We start from the raw sequence: 20933 nt of genomic DNA, 5'->3' as shown, positions 1-20933 counted from the left end.
AACCTCACATGTTGCAAATTTAATGTTTCCACTCACAGGTGGGCTGGTAAGGATCCTTAGGAGATCATTGTCTGCACATCAGTCAGGGTCCAACTAGGAAAACAGAAAATAATGCAGTAAATTGGTTCCACAGAGATAAAAAGCAGCAGAGAAACCAATCAGGGGACAGTGAGTAAACGTGTGGAGTAGTTTGCTGCTTTAAAACTGCTTGGCAGGATCAAAGGGTTCTTCTGCCCCTGGAGCTATTTAGTCAGGCAACTGTAAAGAATCACTTTTTACTTTTGGTTTTGTTTCACGGCGCACTTGGTGTAGGTTATGCATAAACACAAATGCTGTCGTGCCCGCAAGCTGGTTAGATCCTGGCCTTGTGAACTGGCTTCTTTGAACTCCACTGTAGTTGCTCACATTGGCTCAACTTGAGCAGTTATGTTCAATGCCTTTTTTTTTTTTTTTTTTTTTTTGGAGACAGAGTCTCGCTCTGTTGCCCAGGCTGGAGTGCAGTGGCGCTATCTCAGCTAACTGCAAGCTCCGCCTCCCGGGTTCACGCCATTCTCCTGCCTTAGCCTCTCCGAGTAGCTGGGACTACAGGTGCCCGCCACCACTCCCGGCTAATTTTTTGTATTTTTAGTAGAGATGGGGTTTCACCGTGATCTCGATCTCCTGACCTCATGATCCGTCCACCTTGGCCTCCCAAAGTGCTGGGATTACAAGCGTGAGCCACCGCCCCGGCCTGTTCAATGCCTATTTTAAACATTGCTGTCATGTATTTTATGTGTGGTTCCCTTCTTCAGATGTCAAAAAGGTATCTGAAAATGACTTTTGGGATTGTATATATTTGAGGGGAGGTCTCAGTTGCTGGCTGAATTACTACATTTGCACTCGAGCTTGCCCTTGGGAGCTCCCCTTCAGCATTACCAGGGGCCAAATGAGAGCTCTGTTTGCTCAAAGTTGTCCTTTAAGTAGTGGTATTAAGGGCTTCATGCCTCAGAGTAAAAAAAACTCTTCACTTCTCAGAGTAGAAAAAGCAGGGGGAATTCTGACAATGGCCTTCTCCACGGGGAGTGCATCAGGGAGAATCTGTCCACCTCTCTGCACTCTGATCTGTTTCCCAGTGCCTCTTCCTCCTTAAGGACATCAGTTTCTCCCCTATTCTCAGCAACCCCCCTCCTCACCCCACCAAAATTCATTCTTAGTTGTAGGTTATGGTATAGCACTGGCTCCACAGTAGGTAACTGGAACGGCCAATAAATTAGGTCATGTCTATCCACGGTTGTGTAATTGCTTTGCCTCTGCCATCCAGACAAGTCTTTAAAAGGTTTATGAGTAACACACTCCCTCCAGGGTAGCTGTCTCCACCTTCAAAGCCACACCAGGCCTCACCCTCAGACAGCTCTACCCAGCTCTTCGTATTCCCAGTTCCACTGAGCTCAGGCTCCAGCTTCTTCCTTAGATTTCCTTTCATTTCCCCCATATGTCAACTTATAACACCTTGTCCTGGGCCTTCCAGAGCCTTAAGGAGAGTTCACAGCCACAAAACAATACATAAATGTAAATTTTTTCTTAAAAACAACTTGCACGTGTCTAAAACCCACCTCACAAATATTGTAAATGCCACAATTTCCAAACAGTTCTCCAAAACAACAATGATAGTTTTATCATTAAAGTGATAATATTTTTAGTGGCTCATGCCAGTAATCCCAACACTTGGGGAGGTCAAGGTAGGACGATCACTTGAAGCCAGGAGTTCAAGACCAGCCTGAACAACGTAGTGAGACCCCATCTCTGCAGAATAATTTAAAAATTAGCCGGGCATGGTGGCACATGCCTGTAGTCCCAGCTGTTTGAGAGGTGAGGTGGCAGAATCGCTTGAGCACAGGAGTTTGAAATTGCAGTGAGCTGACCACGCCACTGCACTGCAGCCTGAGTGAGATCTTATCTCTAAAAAATAAAAAAATAGGCAGGGCACAGTGGCTCACACCTGTAATCCCAGCACTTTAGGAGGCCGAGGCAGGAAAATCACTTAAGGTCAGGAGTTTGAGACCAGCCTGGCCAACATAATGAAACCTCATCTCTACTAAAACCACAAAACTTAGCCGAGCGTGGTGGCTTGTGCCTGTGATCCCAGCTACTCAGGAGGCTGAGGCAGGAGAACTGCTTGAACCCAGGAGGCGGAGGTTGCAGTGAGCCAAGATTGCACCACTGCACTCTAGCCTGGGAGATGGAATGAGACTCCATCTCAAAAAAATAAAAATTAAAATTAAAAATGCTATTCTGTTCTCAGCTTACCTGAACTTCATCTCTGAGGTGCTGCAGACACTCACAGGTGGCAGTCTCCTAAAGCTGGAAGATTCCATACCTCCAGGGGCCTGGGCCATTTCAGGAGGCAGGCCAGGCCCTGGTTACTCTCTTGGCTCAGATCTGCTTTCCTTTCTGGAAGGTAGACAGTCATCTGGAGTTTTTGATTGTAGGTCAACCGTCAACATTAAGCATTGGGAGTAGCACTGCAATTTTACCTTTTTCTTGGAGCTGCCAGGTATGATAAGCTCCTCCATTTGCAGCATTGAGGCAGTTGTCTTTGGAACCTGTCACTGTCCCAAGACCCTCCTGCCAGTGCCTCACAGCATCAGGAGTCAGAGGTCTAGGGACCTCCGTGTTCCTCTGTAAAGTGAGAGCCCCATAGATTTTTTTTTTCCATATCATGGTTCAGTAACACTTCGTTAAACAGCACTCACTTATTTAGCAGATATATTTGAGATCCTACTGTGAACCTGGTACCGGAGATATATAAATGTTCTCTGTAACCTTTCACTGCCGTGAAGGAGGCGGGTTTAAAAACAGTACATTCAGGCCAGGAGCAGTGGCTCACGCCTATAATCCCAGCATTTTGGGAGGCTGAAGAGGGCGGATCACAAGGTCAGGAGTTCGAGACCAGCCTGGCCAACATGGTGAAACCCCTGTCTCTACTCAAAATACAAAAATTAGCCAGGCATGGTGGCGTGCGCCTGCAATCCCAGCTACTCGGGAGGCTGAAGCAGGAGAATTGCTTGAACCCAGGAGGCGGAGGTGGCAGTGAGCTGAGATCACACCATTGCACTCCAGCTTGGGTGACAGAGAGAGGCTCTGTCTCCAAAAAATAAGAAAATAATAATAAATAAATAAAAACAGTACATTCACTATAACGTGACGAATGCTAAGATAGTCACACAGAGGGCCGCAGAGGTAATTTAACCTCATGGGAAGTCTCAGAGAAGACTTGCTGGAGGAGGTGGTGCCTGAACTGAGTCTTGAAGGAGGTGACAGGTGAATAAAGGTGAAGTGAACAGCAAGTGGAGTGAACAATATTAGGCAAGCTATAAAGATGTGAAAGACTACAGGGAGATGCAGACACCATCAGTAGTGAATGTCACCAGAGTGCAACGTGAGAGGAAGCCACAAGCAAAAGAGTGAGCCTAGGGGTGGCAGGGTGGGATGGGGACCGATGTGTGCCGAGCCGAGGCCCCTGAGCTTGACAAAACTGGAAGGGAGGAGGAGCCACTGAAATGTTTAGAGTCACTGAATGACAAGGTCAAATTAGGTGGATGGCTATGGGTGGCCAAGTATCCCATATAGAAGGGGGAGGAGATGAAGGAAGATCCTGGAGGATAAAGGGGCATCTGTACATGAGTTCAAATGGGCTTAGGCTGAGGGGCTTGTGGGGAATGGCTCACAAATGCATGAGGGCCAATGGGAGAAGTGAAGTCCAGGTCATCTTAACCTCTAGGGAGAGCTTGGTTAGTTGTTGTTTTAGAAGGGCATTGGCCTGTTCAATCTTACTGGAAGATTGGGGGTTATAGGGAATATGGAAAGCCCATTTAATGTTTAGAGCCTTTGCTAGCTGTTGGTTAACCTGTGAAATAAACGTTGGCCCATTGTCTGACTGGATGGTAGAGGGGAGTTCAAACTGGGGGATAGTATGAGTGAGGAGAATAGAAGTGACAGTGTGTGCCTTTTTGGTGGTGGCAGAAAAAGCTTTTATCCAGAGAATGTATTTACTACTGTCAGAAGGTATTGGACTCTTTTTATGGGGGGGCATGTGGGTGAAGTCGATTTGCCAGTCCTGCCCTGGCAGGTGTCCTCAGGCCTGGTGTGCAGCCTGGATTAGGGAAGAATTGTGTTTAGGGGCCTCGATTAGGGACGAAGAGAAGGCAAGTGATTTAATAAATATTTGGAAAGTCGAATTAGCAGGGCTTGGTGGCTGACTGGCTGCAGGAGGAAGGAGAAAGGAGAGTTCATATGAACTCAGGTTGCTGGCTTTGATGAGTTTATGGCATTTGACCTACTGCTGAAACGAGTGGGTCCAAGTGGACTCTATACTTTGTGATTCCAGGGTAAGGTAATCTATCTGAATACTAAAGGACATCAATTCTTCCATCAACTTTGAAATATTTAAAGGAATATCTCTTGTACATTATTTCTCAGCGATTGAGGTCAAATTTTAGGCCTGTGACCAAGATTGGGTGTTGGGGGGAGGTGTGGACAGATTTCAAAGCAGAATTCTGGCCAAGGGAGCTTGGAACTTGTTCCTCGGCTCCAGATGGCCTGATGAAGGACTTCTGGGAGCGAAGCTGAAAGCAGCCACCTGACAGTAGAGGAGGGAACTGATTGGCTGTCAGGAACCACCACGCTAGCCAGCCATGGTGAGCAGCCTGCCAGGCAGCAGGTGCCCAGCGAGCCAGAGGAACCCGCGCGCCCGGTCATTTCCTCCCCTGCAGCTTTGGACTTCAGTCAGGAGCTTTATCTCTCCTATTCTAAGCAAAAATAATTAAGGCCAACTGATTATTGAGACATCCTCCCCCACTCCCAAAAAAAGTAAGATACTTTATTTCAGTAACTGCTTCTCCTCCCTGAAGCAGTAACAAGCTGGCTTTCACCGGCACCCTCCCCTTTGGTACGGGGTCAGCAGAAGGGTGTTTTGTCTTCAGCGAGTCAGAAACCCCGTGTCTTCAGTGTATTCTGCCCACCAGGATAGGGCACTGTGGATTTTGATTTTGAAGCTTGTCCAGAGTCCCTCAAGAGAGACAAAGCCGCCGTTCTACTGTGTGTACCCAACACCCACCAGGTAAGCTGCTGTGGGCCAGGATGAAGACCCTGGAAGACTGCTTGGCTTTGGTATTCCAGAATTTGCTTAAATATGTTGAACACACACCCCTGAGTTTAAAACAGCGAGGCTGAGGATAATATCTTCAGCAGGCACAAGGGTAAACGGAAGAGATACCTGTTTCCAGTTTATTACGATGTTAGTTTGCTTAACTAAGTCCCACTTAACATTTGGGGGATCAAGATTTGTGATGTTTTCATTTTTATTGGAGAAATACTTAACGAATATTTTGAAGGCCTAATATTTGTATGGGCTATGAAATCTGCTATGGTAAATGCAAAGTATGGGACCCAAGAAATGTATTATCTGTTTGGGAGGACAGGACATGAGAATTCAAACAAGAATATAAGGCTGCGCATGACTAAGTACTTAAGGGGTGGCATGGACAGCAGTGAGGTAGGGTTTTGGAGAAGAGAAAGATGGAGGGGAGCTAAAATTATTAGGCAAAACTTCATAGAGGCTGGCCTTGAAATGGCAGGTGGATAAGTGGGAGGTAGGTAAAGGAGAGTGACTCCCAATTATGGCTTAATGCTTCCATTAAACCAATTCTACATAACACATTTATTATGCTATAATCAGGAGTTGGAATACATAAATCTTCAATTCAGAAAGACTGTTCATATCAACATTGGAAACTAAAGTCCTAAAGAAGGCTGGTGTTTGTTTATTGTGGGTAACCTCTGGCTTGTCAGATTTCGTCCCACTTGACTTCCTTCTCTTCCCCTCCTTAGCAATCTGTTCACCATCAGTAACTTCTACTAAATGTTCACTAATTTTTAACAACCTTGCACATACAGAGTGAGATTTAAGTTAATTGTTTTTGTTTTAGAATTCTGTAAATGTGAAATAGAAGAGAGGCATGAAATCATTTCTGATAAAAATAGAAGTTAAATCTGTGTTAAAGGGTTTTGTGGCCCCTTTCTCCCTAGCCCTGGCTCTCAGCTGAATAGGTTGCATCAGGGAGTGAGCACGCAGTGTGTTGGTGCTGTGTTGAATGACTGGCAAAAGACCACAAAAGGAAATCTTTAGTTTCCCCTCCAAGTCTCGTTCTTTACGTGAGAGCATAAGAAGCCTCCAGAAGACTTGCATGATCCTAGTATTGAGTCCTCTTCTATGCATCTATCAAGGAAAATGAGAGAATTTCAGAGCGGCTGGGATTATTTATTCATTCATTCATTTATTTATTTATTTTAGAGATGGGGTTTTGCCATGTTGCCCAGGCTATTCTTGAACTCCTGAACTCAGGCAGTCCTCCTACCTCAGCCTCCCAAAGTGCTGGAATTATAGGCATGAGCCACCATGCTCGGCCTGGAATTCTTATTTATAACCCAGTGACACAAGACTGTAATAAAACTAGTAATAGATAATAATCAACCTCATCATTTGGTCAGGTTCGCTTGATGCAAGGCCAGCAAATAAAAACTTTGTAACCACTTAAAACGAACAAAACAAAAACAAAGCTTCCTTCACTCAGAAGGAAAGTCTGCCAATGAAAGCCTTCACCCATTTATTCCCCCCCACCCCCCTCCATGCACACCTTACCTACTTTCTATATTATCCACTCATTCACTGGGGAATGAGTATCACTCATGATGAACAATAATGGATTCAGACCCAGCCTTAGTAGAGTTTATTCCCCAGCAAGTCTAGTTCTGATTGTCTTTTAAGGCCTGTCTTCATGAATTCTTTCCTAGCCTTTAGCTAGAATTAATCTTATCCTTCTTCATAATACTAAAGCAAGAATCTTGATTTTCTATTAATATTATATTATCAACCATTTCCTGTGTTATATCATAGCTACTTTGTACGTATCTTTTTCCACCAATAGATCCTGAATTTCCTAGTGTCTTCATATCATCCTTACGCATTTAAGTGCTCATTACGGTTGAACTGGATTTTTTTTCCTCATTTGAAAAGGCGTTTTTCAACCATTTAGCTAAGTGCCAGCACAAGTTAGATCGTGTGACAAAGAATATGTAGAAAGGGCATTGTAAATAAAAGAGAAATTGGAAAATTGTCTAGAGAGCATGGCAAAGTGCTTGGAATGGTTGGCACCCAGGGTTTAAATGATGGAGTCATGGGAAACAAGCCCAGATAGGTAAGCATGGGGCTGCTGATAAAGAACTGAGCTGTGCAGATGAGGAAGATGAGACACATAGATGTTACCTGATCAGCCCAAATAATAAAGGAATTAGAACCCCTCACCTGATTATCCACACCATCCAGGCCCAGCACCCTCACGTAAGCTCGGACAGTGATTTTATGCTACCATGCCAGCCCAGGGCAATTGGCTGGGAAAAGATGAAGAGAGTAACAGAGAGTATCTATGACACTAATGTCTGTGTGGTTCGGCCACTCTTTGTAGTGATCATGCAACTTGAAGAAAGGCAAGAGCAATAGGAAGCAAACAACCGAGAAGCTTAGGTGTGTTGAAGACAACATTCAGCACTGATCTGTGGTGTGCTGTAGTGGCCAATCTGAGTCCCCAGTTAGTGTGAAATAGACTGGCCTGTGAATTACACTCGGAAGCAAATGCCAAGAGTTGCCAATTTTGCCATTTGCTTGGCTCTTTACCTTGAATTTCATAGAACCAATATTTTAAATGGTACCTGGGCTAAAATAATCAGCAAAGGTGTTGAGCAGATAAGTTATCAAAAGCTAAAGGCCAGGCATGGTGGCTCATGCTTGTAATCCTGGCACTTTGGGAGGCAGAGGTGGGCGGATCACCTGAGGTCAGGAGTTTGACACCAGCCTGGCCAACATGGTGAAACCCCATCTCTACTAAAAATACAAAAATTAGCCAGGCGTGGTGGTGGGTGCCTGTGATCCCAGCTACTTAGGAGGTCGAGGCAGGAGAATAGCTTCAACCCGGGAGGCGGAGGTTGCAGTGAGCCGAGATCTCACCACTGCACTCCAGCCTGGGTGAGACAGAGTGAGACTCCATCCAAAAAAAAAAAAAAAAGCCACACATATCCAATAAACATAATAAATAATGTTCAACCTCTCTAGTAATCAAAGAAATACAAAAAAAGAAAACTTTTTTTGGCTTATCAGATTAGCAAAGATCAAAAAGAACAGACATAACTAATATTGGCAAGGACATGAGGAAATGGACCGTCACACAAGGGAAAATTTGATACAACCTTTTTCCAGGGTAATTTGGTGTGATATAGTTCATAAGTCATTTAAACATGTTCATCCTTTGGCCTGGCAATTCCACATCAAGGAAATTGATTCTAAGGAATTAATGAGAGATGGGCACAATGCTAGTTTTGAACTGGGTTTATTTCAACATTATGACTGTGAAAAATTAGAAATAACTCCAACGAGAGGGGAGTAGGATCATATGTTACAGTACAGAGATGCAGTGGTAGAATACTGACCTAGCACAGCATTCTTAATGTAATGCTAAGTGGGAAACGTAGACTACACAACAGCATGCATAGGGTAAGAGCATTTTTTGAAAATGCAGGCATACATAACTGACATGTGGAGCAAGTAGGAATCATGGAATATAACAAGAAAACATCTTTAGTTTTGTCTCTTACTATCCCTTTATTTCTTTTTTATTTTTTTAGACTGTCTTGTTCTGTCACCCAGGCTGGAGTGTAGTGGTGCTATCTCAGCTCACTGCAACCTGTGCCTCCTGGGTTCAAGCGATTCTCCTGCCTCAGCCTCCTGAATAACTGGGGTTACAGATGCCCACCACCATGCCCAGCTAATTTTTTTTTGTATTTTTAGTAGAGACAGGGTTTCACCATGTTGGCCAGGCTGATCTCGAACTCCTGACCTCAAGTGATCCGCCCGCCTCAGCCTCCCGAAGTTCTAGGATTACAGGCATGAGCCACCGTGTGCAGCCGTCTCCTACTATCCCTTTAAATGCCACTGGATACAAACAAAGGCAGTCCCTTGACTTTTCTGGTCACTTTAAGACACAAACACAGTCTCAATTCAGTGATAATTAGAACATATGGTCCTAGATTAATACCAGCTTTATTCAGAGGAGCAGCCCCTCACACAGCCACCGCTTGCTGCAGAGCAACTCCAGGAGAGGGAAGAGGATTTGATCCTTTTCCCTTTCCCCATCAGCCTCTGCCTCTCCACCTCCTCAATGGTGGTTTTTTACTGTTCCAGGGTTGAACCAGAGGGTGGCTGGGAGGCAGGTTTAAGTTTGGATGGAAGGCACATGCAGAAAAGCTGTTGCTTGACTAGAATGGTTGTGAGGTGGCATCACACTCTCTGGGTAGGGCAGATGTTTAAATCTGCCTCTTCTCTTGTGTGCTCATCTGGGGTTTGCTGACATGGCCCATGGCCTGACACTGTTTCCCAGCAGCTCCTTCCATGCAGATGATGTGCTCTCCCCTGCTCTGTGCTAGGAATCCAGGGATTCACCCACAACCTCTTTCTACTCAGGTTTCTTCACCCCTGGAGCCGACTCTAGCAGACATGAACTAAGAGAACCCCATGCCTCCTCAGCCTCTCCTGGGGCCCACATCTTCTCCACGGGACACACTCATACTGTGGTTGCCTGAGAAACCCTGGAAATGAGGACTGATTGACAGCTGAGCTATGCACTTCATTCTGCAGTCAAAGCAACTGGCAGGCCCCAGTTTCTCCAGCTCAGACTTCTCAGGCAGGAGGCAGATACCAGTCTACCTTTCCTCCAAACCACAAGGGACAAAATTAAGCTCTTCCAGTCGTACCAGTTAAGCTCCCTGGCTCTAGAGAAAGCCTCCTCACAGATCCTCCCTCTGTCTTCACTCTTCCAAGTCAATGCATGTAAGGGGACTTAAAACCCTAACTAGAGAGACTTGGCTTTTGTTTCTTTTTAAAAATCCCACAAAACAAGTTCTCTTGATTGGTCTTCTCACAACTCCCTTAGATGTCTTGAATCTCTTGCTTTCATGCTTTAGCTAAAACTGAGACAGAGTCCTAGTCCTGTTACTACTACTTTAAAACACTTGAATGAACATATGTACACACAGCAGTATCTCTGACAGTGGGAGTTGTGAGTGATTTCTTTTATTCAAGTTTTTGTTTGTTTGTTTGTTTTAATGGAGACAGGATCTCGCCATGTTGCCCAGGCTGGCCTTGAACTCCTGGGCTCACTTGATCCTCCCGCCTCGGCCTCCCAAAGTGTTGGGATTACAGGCGTGAGACACCATGCCTGGCCTCTTCAAGTTTTTTCTGTAATTTCCAAGTCTTTTGCGTTGAATGTAATTTTACTTTCTTTCTTTTTTTGAAAGAGCGTCTTGCTCTGCCGCCAAGGCTGGAGTGCAGTGGTGCGATCTCAGCTCACTGCAACCTCTCCCTCCCAGATTCAAGCAATTCTCCCACCTCAGCCTCTCTAGTAGCTGGGACTACAGGTATGCACCACCATACCCGGCTAATTTTTGTATTTTTTTTTTTTAGTAGAGAACGGGTTTCTCCATGGTGGCTAGGCTGATCTCAAACTCCTGACCTCAAGTGATCTACCACCTTGACCTCCCAAAGTGCTGCGATTATAGGCGTGAGCCACCCAGCCTGGCCTGATGTAATTTTACTTTCATAATTACAAAAAAAAAAAAATCAACACAGAAAAAATTGTATAACGGCAAAGCAAAGTCGGTTTTATTGACATTTGAAATTTCCTGTCCCAATCAATGCTGGAGAATTCCTCTGTGGACAGATTCCTACATGCTGCTTATGGCTGGATGTTTTCATTATGTTCTTTCAGGTGACAAGGAACATAGAGCAGTTTCCTCAAGGGATGGGTGGCACTTTATTGTCAGGATCTAATGGAGAAGTAAGGAAACACAGGAAATGGCCTCAGCCCTGCACAGCCAGTCCTCAGGAACCAGAATGTAGATCAGAATACTGCAGCATTCTGGTGCCAATCAATCAACCAGGCTGGTAACCACAGGCTTGTGGTCCAGCTTCTCTGTTCTGCTTCTCCCTACTCACTTCCATTGCCAGGGCTGATTTTCTTCTTGCAAGTTTCCTCTCTGCCCCATAGCTTCCTCCTCTTCAAGACTCTGGTGCCTGACGGCTTCTCTTCATGGTACTGCTCAACACCTTCTCGCTATGTGTCTCTCAGCCATGTCACTTTAGTTTGTCTTACTTGTCATTATGATTTTAAGACATGCCAAGAGGAAAGACGTTATTAAGTTGTTAATCACTCTCCAAAATAGAACAAATAGAATTCGCTGGGCAGCATTCTTGCTCATGCTTAGCTTTTGGGTGATTAGGGCAGGAATGCAAAAAATGTTGGATCCCATGAGGCAAAGCACAGGAACTACCCATGACCACTTTACTATGAGTAGGACAGACTCCCAACACTTCATGGGATACCTGTGTGCTAGAAAAGTGGTCCACATCTTTCAGACAGATCTACCACCATGCTTAATTCATTACTTCTGTGGCTTGATCCAGTGCTATTTTTGGGTGTTGGCAAAGAGAATAGAGATGCCAGAATGATTTAAAACAAAACGAAACAAAACAAGATGGAGGGAATCAGATATCCAGATTTCTTTTTCTATGCCAATAACGTCAAAGGGATTCAAAGCTAAATGGTTGATGTCTTTTAAAATCTAAGGTCATTATTAATAAATAATAGGCTACACCTATAAACATATACCAAATAAACAGTTCTTTCCTTCTATAAAGCACACCTGGCACTACTGCTTCTTTGCATTGACATGTCTTTTCATTTTTGGGAAATAGGCTGATTGTTTACAGACTGAGTTCAATTATTTTGTACCTATTCTTGATGCACTGAGACACATTTATTTAAAGTACATAATGTCCTCCAATGTTAGTTATATTATCATTTATATCATGTAACAAAGCTTCTTTTAGGCCTTTTCTCCAAAAACTCATTGAGATTTCATGATAAATTATTTAATACATGATAGGGAATGATCACAAACTTTATTATTGAGATTGAGAAAGAGGAATTTAGATACTAGAATCTGAAAGTTAAAATGATAGTGAATAATAAGAACATATAACAATGACATTTCCAGAAAAATATCTTTTACACAAAATCAAACTTCCATAAATAAGTTACATAATTTGGAGTAGACACATGTGTTTGTACTGCTGGCAGTATTTCATTTTACCCCCAAGTACAGATTTTGTTCTAGAATTATTCCAGGAGTGGTTCTCAGGAGTATGTTTTGGTAAATAAATGTGACTACATCTACAGACAAAACTTAACAAGGTCTTCTGGATGAGATAATACCATATGAAAACAATATGTGTGTTTTGAATCACCGAGGCAGAATAATCATTCTAATGATAACCTTTAGTGCAAGGATTCAAGAGGAAATGCTCAAAGTTAAAGCCCTTTGGCGTGTGATTCTGCAGTAATTTCTGATGAGGTGGAGTGGTTTGTCATGTCAGTTGGTTTATCAGTAGATGGATAAAAAGGGTTTAAATGCCACACTCATCTTTGTAAGGCGGGTTTGTTTGCCAGAAAGGAATTGGAAAAGGCAGCAACCATGTGGAAAAGGGTTATTTCAAAATTTAACTCTTTGAAAATAAGTAAACTGTAATCCAAACCAATGAACATTAACTGATGTCAACAACAAGCTTCCTTTGACCCAGTGAGTGAATCCTGAAGCAGATGTGGTTTGCGAGTCATGGACTCTCCGAACCTCCACTATCCCTGATGGGAACCAAGAGCAGTAGATTCATGGTGCTGACATTTAGAAAACCTTCAGGCATTTCCTCAGCTTTCTGCATCCTAACACGGAGACTGAATAGCTATTTGAGATCTATCGTTCTTTCATCTGGTTTGCATATTTGACCAGTGTGTGTGGGTAGGGTGGGAAGGAGGATGGTGAGAGTCTCATATTGCAACATTAAATTCCTTAAAGTTAAAGCAAAGTCCAGAATGTTGGATTTGAGTTGGTTTCCCAACACCCTTAAAACTGCGTGATACAAAGGGTGAATTAAGTTGAATGCAATAATAGTGGATTTTAATTACAGTGTGAGAAGTGAAAGTAATGTCATCTTGTCACCTTTTTGCTTAGACACAGAAGGAATCGATAGGAGCATCACTTTCCTTTAACTTTATGAAATAGCGTAGGCCGCTCTTTCTGTCTTCTTTTCCTGGCAAGACAGATTCCAAGAATAAGAATTAAATTGCCTGAATATGAGGGAAAAAAAGGATGTTCTGCATTCTTATTAATGAAAATGAAGGAGAGATGCATATTCATGTGTACCATTCTATCTTGTTACCTAACTCTACATAACTAGCAGTGCAGAGGTTGTGGTCAGAATTTAGGATGTAGTTGTCTTTGGAAAGAAGCCATGAACAATATAATGAACAAATTCAAGACATTGAGATCATACACTGTCTGTGGATGAAAACCTTCATGGTTCTAACCTGCCTTGCAGCTGTGCTAGTACACCAGACTTGCAAGAGGCATTTATGTCCCCATTCTGCAGCTCTGAGCAGCTTCCTTGCACTTTTAAAATCCTGACACTCAACTTGCCATTAACCCGTGTCCTACAAGTTTCAGTGGAAGATGTCTGAGCATCTGTATAAAGGGGAATAAGAGGGATGCAAAAGCTAAAAACTAGTTTTTCATTCTCTCGTATTCATTTTTTTGGTTATTCAACAAATATTTCTTCCCTGCTTGCTGTGTGTTCAGGAAATCGACACTTGACTTGGGGAGCTGAAAATCCAGTGATGAGACAACCAGCATGCAAAAAATACAGAGACTCAACAGAGGAGGTTTATTCTAGGCATGGGTTGAATAAATCAGGCTCCTGGAAATAATCTGGAAATAACTGTTCTTACTCAACAATTATCATCATGCTGGTGGGGTGAGGGGGGTCTGAGCTAGGTAAAAGCTTAATTCTTTCACTCACCACTTTACAACCTCTGGCAAGTGTTTTCACCTTTCATGATTTCAGCTCCTTTTACTATAAAATGAGTATAACCTACTTCACTGGATTCCTGTGGTAATTAAATGAAATAATCTAGGTGGAAGCGCCCGGCATCGTAGCTGTTACATAAAGTGTGTTAACTTTCTGCCTCCGGAAACAATATATGTTTACAGTGTGCAGGTTCCCATCACCTTCAGCAGCAGCATGAAGGTACTAGAAATGATGCCAAATATTGCCTTCATTTTCTATAAAGTTATTGTCCGTTGGAATCTGGAATCATGTGTCCTTTTCTAGTCGTTTCATTTTAATCATGTAATGGATCCAGACAGGAGCAACAGAAAGTTCAAAGAAAGTGAAAGAAAGGACAGTAGACACAAGAGGACAATATACCAGACTGGGACTTCCCAGGCTGAAATACAGAGGCCCAAGGGAGACAGAGTTAGAAACCATGAGATCTGAGCTAAACATGGACTTGTTGACCACATTCTTAAATAGTGGGGCATACCCTTTGCAATCTTAGCAAAAGTGTATTTAGAATCACAAAAAGTGGGAAGTCTGGTGCGGTGGCGTGTGCCTGTAGTCCCAGCTACTTGGGAGGCTAAGGCAGGAGGATAGCTTGAGCTTGGAGGTTCAAGCTAGCTAGCCAGGGCAACATAGTGAGACCCTGTCTGTAAAAAAATAAAATAAAGTTTAAAAAGTGGGAGCTGGGCGCAGTGGCTCACACCTGTAATCCAAGCACTCTGAGAGTCTAAGGCAAGGGGATCACTTGAGGTCAGGAGTTCAAGACCAGCCTGGACAACATGGTGAAACCCCATCTCTATTAAAAATATAAAAATTAGCTGGATGTGGTGGTGGGCACCTGTATTCCCAGCTACTCAGAAGGCCAAAGCAGGAGAATTGCTTGAGCCTGGGAGGCAGAGGTTGCAGTGAGCTGAGATTATGCCACTGCACCCCAGCCTGGGTGACAGAGTGAGACTCCATCTCAAAAAAAATAAAAAATAAAAAGTGGGAAAGCATCCTTGATAGCCTCTAGTTCAACCCCCTAATTTTGTGGGTGAAGAAATGCAGGTCCAGAGAACAGAGAATTTCCCAAACTCATATTCATTAACTTGTTCACCAAGAGCTAACTGAGTCCCTACCCTAAGTCAGACATCTTTCCAGAAAACAAGACAGGCAACGTCCTCATGCTTGTAGTTTACGTTTTAATGGGCTACAAGAGATATAATCAATAAGAAAGTAAATAAGTGAAGAAGATAATTTCAAAAGAAGATTAACAACATTAAGAAAAGTAAACCAGGGCCAGGCGCAGTGGCTCATGCCTGTAATCCCAGCACTTCGGGAGGCTGAGGAGAACAAATCACTTGAGGTCAGGAGTTCAAGACCAGCCTGGCCAACATGCCAAAACCCCGTCTCCACTAAAATTACAAAATAATTAGCCAGACATGGTGGCGGGCGCCTGGAATTCCAGCTATGCTAGGGAGGCTGAGACATGAGAATTCCCTGAACCCAGGAGGCGGAGGTTGCAATCAGCCGAGATCATGGTTTACTTTTCTTTTCTTAATCTTGTTAATCTTCTTTTGAAATTTCTTCACTTATTTACTTCTTATTGATTGTATCTCTTGTACCCCATTAAACTGTAATCTACTAGCATGAGGACATTGCCTATCTTGTTTTCTGGAAACACTCCAGCCTGGGTGACAGAGCAAGACTCCATCTCAAAACAAGCAAACAAACAAACAAACAAAAAGTAAAGTAAACCAAGTAACTTGATAGAAAGCAACTGAATATGAAAGAAGGAATAATCTATTTTGGAGGGCCGGGGGGGGCCTCTCTAAAGATGTGACATTTTAGTTAAGGCCTAAATGGCACAAAGGCATAGCCATGTGACAAAACAGGGAAGAGCATTTCAGGTGGAGGGAACAAGTCTGAAGCCCAGTGGGAGCCAGCTTGGCCTGTTAAGAGGGAAAAAAGAAGCCAAATGCTGAGTGGAGAGGAAAGAGGAGTGATTAAACGTGGTAGAAAAGGCAGAAAGTCAGACACTATGTAGGCTTGAAGACCACAGAGTTTCACATTGTATTCTAAGCATGATGAGAAGCTGCTAGAGGGATTTAAGCAGGGGATGGCATGATATATCTTACATTTACAAAAAATCATGTTCATTAAAATTGATAGGAACCAGGCCTGATGGTTCACGCCTGTAATCCCAGCACTTTGGGAGGCCAAGGCAGGCAGATCACTTGAGGCCAGGAGCTCGAGACCAGCCTGGCCAACATGGCAAAACCCCATCTCTACTAAAAATACAAAATTAGCTGGGCGTGGTTGCGCATGCCTACTGTAATTCCAGCTACTCAGGAGGCTGAGGCAGGAGAATCGCTTGAACCTAAGAGGCAGAGGTTGCAGTGAGCCAAGACTGCGCCAACTGCACTCCAGTCTAGGTGACAGAGCAAGACTCCATCTCAAAACAAACAAACAAAAAACAAAACAAAAAATAAAATTGATGGGATGCCACTGTTTTATACTGACCTTCTCCTGTACTAGGTCGCAATAGATCAAACCAAAATGGAAACACTCTTAAGTGCCACATGATCAAACTGAAACTTAGAAAACAAAAACAGGCAAATCCCCAAATAGTCCAGCTTTTCCAAAAAAAAAAAAAAAAAGACAGCAGATTCACAACTAATCACAAATGGCCCAGCCAACGCCCGCATAAGGAAGGTTCCCCTACTTTAACCCTTACAAGGAAAGTAACCTTAAGTAGCATGATGTTAATCAGTCCACTTTTTTGTATTATGCTGTTTTATTGTTCCTGCTCAAGCTATCTTGTGAAAACCCATTGTTCTGCCAGGCAAGATGCTACTCAATTCATGAATCACTAATAAATGCCAATTAGATCTTTAAAACTCGTTTTGTTGGAATTTTGTTCTTTGGCTATCACTCTTGCTCCTGTATGGAGCCTAGATGGAAGGGGAGCCAGAGTGAAGCAGGGAGACAGATAGGGGCTTGTATTAGTCCGTTCTCACGCTGCTATGAAGGCATACCTGAGACTGGGTAATTTATAAAGGAAAGAGATTTGATTGACTCACAGTTACGCATGGCTGGGGAAGCCTCAGGAAGCTTACAAATATGGTGGGAAGGGAAAGCAAACACATCCGTTTTCACATGGCGGCAGGAGAGAGAAGTGCCGAGTGAAGTGGGGTAAACCCCTTATAAAACCAGAAGATCTCCTGAGAACTCATTCACTGTCATGAGAACAGCATAGGGAAACTGCCCCCATGATCTAATCACCTCCCACGAGGTCTCGTCCCCAACACGTGGGGATTACAATTCAAAATACAATTCAAGATGAGATTTTGGGTGGGGACACAACCAAACCATATCAGGGCTCCTGCAGACATCCAGGTGAAAGATGGTGGTGGCTTGGGCCAGGGAGGTGGCTATGGAGATACTTGCTAGACTGCAAGCTCCAGAAAGGTGAGAACCTTTGTCTCTTTTGTACACTAATGTATTCCAAGCTGCTAGAACAGTGTATGATATATAGTAAATGCTCAATAAATGTTAGTCGAATCAATAAATGGTTGTTTTCTGAAATTAGACTAGAATCCAGGTTTAAGATAAATAAAAGTATAAGCTGTTCATGTATGCTGGAATAGTATGCCTTATTCGGATTTGGAATAGTATGTGTTTTTAGACATTTTAATAAAGTACATGCGATATTCTTGCAATTGTGTGGCCTAAACCATGGCGTCAGCCAGTGCATTCAGTGCAGTGTGAGAGCTAGCCCGGTGACGACAGGCAGTGAGCCTTGCCCAGTGCACTCCTCTTGTCTTGAGCTTGCCAGCTAAGCTGTGTTTGTGAACATCTGCCCTGCAGTTTGTTTTCTCATGATCATGCTGTTGATTTAAGTACAACGTAGAAATCTGGGAGTGGATCTGTTGGGCCTTTGCCAAATAGCTGATGCTTTTGAGTTTCTTTATAGGATAAGGAAACCTGAGGATGATTCCCTCTCTTTTTTGGGGCGGAGGGAGACAGGGTCTCACTCTGTCACCCAAGGCTGGAGTGCAGTGGCACGATCTAGGCTCACTGCAACCTCTGCCTCTTGGCTTCAAGTGATTCTCCTGCCTCAGCCAGCTAAGTACCTGGGACTACAGGAGCGTGCCACCACACTCGGCTAATTTTTTTGTATCTTTAGTAGATACGGGGTTTCACCATGTTGGCCAAGCTGGTCTCAAACTCCTGACATCAAGTGATTCACCCACCTTGGCCTCCCTAAGTGCTGGGATTACAGGCCTGAGCCACTGTGCCCGGCCATGATTCTCTTTACTACCATAGATCTCTTTTGTGTTGGGAGTGGTGATACATAATTCCCACCCTCCAACCCCATTATCCCTCCACCACCTTTACCACCCGTCCTGCACATTTCACAGGTCACAATGACAATGTTTCATTTGTTCCAGGCACATGCATTACATACATTAACTCCAGTAATCCTCACAAAAGCTCCAGGAGATATTATTACTCTTATCCCCACTATACAAATGTGCAAACTGAGGCACAGAGAGGTTAAAATCACACCCAGTTAATAAAGTTCAGGGTGGCTGGGCATGGTGGCTCACATCTGTAATCCCAGCACTTTGGGAGGCTGAGGCGGGAGGATCACTTGAGGCCAGGAGTTCAAGACCAGCCTGGCCAACATGGCGAAACACCATCTCTACAAAAATTAGCTGGGCGTGGTGGCACATGCCTGTAATCCCAGCTACTCAGGAGGCTGAGGTAGGAGAATTACTTGAACCCAGGAGGCAGAGGTTGCAGTGAGCTGAGATCACGCCACTGCACTCCAGCCTGTGCAACAGAGCAAGACCCTATCTCAAAAAAAAAAAAAAAAAAAAAAAAGTCAGGGGCCACATTCATCCAAGGAAGTCTGATTTCAATTTAGCTTCTCAGTATTTTAATTTCTTCATTGGTAAAATAGGGATAATATTATCTACCTTCATAAGGGTTCTTATGAAGATTAAATTAGTTAATATGTGTAACGTGCCCGGCCCAGGGCAAGCACTCTGTAACTGTTAGCTATGATTAGCTTTCCAGTATTATTCCCATGGGAAAATTACTTTTTACACATATGATTTTAATTTGTGTACAGGATCACATCTTGCACTTATGTCAAATATCAACTGAACTGCTTCACAATGATGGCAGAATAAGTTGGTAGAACTCATTTATTATCCCCTAGATTGAGCAAATATATATTGATCGACCATAAGTGTGGGACCATGCTAGGCCCTGGGGATACCAAAACAAATGGGACACAGCACCTGTCCTCAAGGAGCTGACAGCCTGGTGACACAACCAAATAGGCACATGAGAAGTTATTCAATGTAATTTGGTAAATACAGAAATGACAATGGGTGATTTCTGAGCTGGCTCAGGTAAAAGGTATAAATTCAAAAAGGCATCATGTAAACCTAGGAAGACAGAAGAGCTCTGATGAGGTACAAGAGGGACTGACACTTAAATCGTAAGTCTGACCTCAGGGTGGACAGCTAATCTTTTCTACAGCGCCTTCTTGAGGGTGACTATCGGTAAAGGTGACTATTGGTGAGAGACCAATCACTGTGATCTGAACCAGATGGGAATTACACATCCTTATTGTTACTTAGATAACTTATCTTTTCCTTCTGTTGTGAGTTTGTGTTTTGTAAAAAGAAACATCCAGAAAGGTTGCAATGGTCAATTTATTTTATTATTATTTTTTTTTGATAGAGTCTCACTCTGTCGCCCAAGCTGGAGTGCGGTGGCATGATCTTGGCTCACTGCAACCTCTGCCTCCCCAGTTCAAGCGATTCTCCTGCCTAAGCCTCACCAGGTAGCTGGAATTACAGGCACCCGCCGTTACACATGGCTAATTTTTTTGCATTTTTTGTAGAGACGGGGTTTCACCATGTTGGCCAGGCTGGTTTCACACTCCTGTCCTCAAGTGATCTGCCTACCTCGGTCTCCCAAAGTGCTGGGATTACAGGCATGAGCCACCGCACCTAGCCGTTTTTCTTCTTTTCTTTCACCCAGGCTGGAGTGCAGTGGCACGATCTCAGCTCACTGTAGCCTTGACCTCCTGAGCTCAGATTCTCCCACCTCAGCCCCTTGAATACCTGGGATTACAGGCATGCACTAGCACGCCCAGCTAGTTTTGTTTGTTTGTTTGGGGTTTTTTGTAGAGACGGAGTCTCAGTACGTTGCTGGTCTCAAACTCCTGGGCTCAAGCAATCCTTCCGCCTTGGCCTCCCAAAGCCACTGGGATTACAGACATGAGCTACCATACAATGGTCAATTTTTTAAATACAGAAAATGTTGCTTTTTATCCTAGAGTAGGCAGTCTCTATCACAGCCATTCATGGAGTTGAAGTGGGCTTTATTATCCCGCTTGGCTTAAAAGCTGGTGCCATTATTTTGTTGCCTCTCTTTGAGTCCTAAAGGGCTGTTGCTGTTACTGTTGTTGTTGCTTGCTTGCTTTATAAAGTTTACCACTTTTCCTTAACTGAGCTTCCTTTCCTTCAGACTTCCGTGTATGATTTAACTTTACCCTTATGAAAAGAACACATTTTTCAATATACATGCTTGCTTTTTCTAATCCTTGCCCCTCCCTGAGTCTTGGCCATGGGCTGAACCAAAGAACAGGCTCTGATGTCAGGGACAAAGGCTCTCAAATAATAATCTTTTCAGAAGATCAACAGGGAGAGAGACCAGGCCCCGGATGATAAAGCTACTGGTGCAGCCACTGAACCACAGGGCTTTCTCTTCCTTCACTCTGCCTCTTTCTGATTGGGAACACACAACAGCTGTTTTAAAGCTTTCCCTGGAGGGTGACTGATAAGAAACCTATTACCTGGAAGTATCACCTTTCTAAAGTAGGAGAACAAAAGGC

General features: G+C 43.7%; 1 protein-coding gene across 3 annotated transcripts in view; it reads left to right on the top strand.

The window, feature by feature from the left end:
• EXPH5 (exophilin 5) overlaps positions 1–20933 on the top strand; it is an 89298-nt gene that overhangs the window by 21316 nt on the left and 47049 nt on the right. The window contains exon 1 of one of the 3 annotated variants that reach the window (XM_054439994.2): positions 5010–5098. The exons of the other annotated variants lie outside the window; for them this stretch is intronic. The gene's annotated coding sequence lies outside the window, so the exon portion shown is untranslated. Of the gene's footprint in view, positions 1–5009; positions 5099–20933 lie in introns of those variants that run through there. 3 annotated transcript variants of the gene reach the window in all.

The sequence above is a fragment of the Pongo pygmaeus genome, chromosome 9 (assembly GCF_028885625.2).
Source record: "Pongo pygmaeus isolate AG05252 chromosome 9, NHGRI_mPonPyg2-v2.0_pri, whole genome shotgun sequence".
NCBI lineage: Eukaryota > Metazoa > Chordata > Mammalia > Primates > Hominidae > Pongo > Pongo pygmaeus.
Note: the sequence above shows the minus strand (reverse complement) of the source record. Positions and strands in the feature narration are given on the sequence as shown.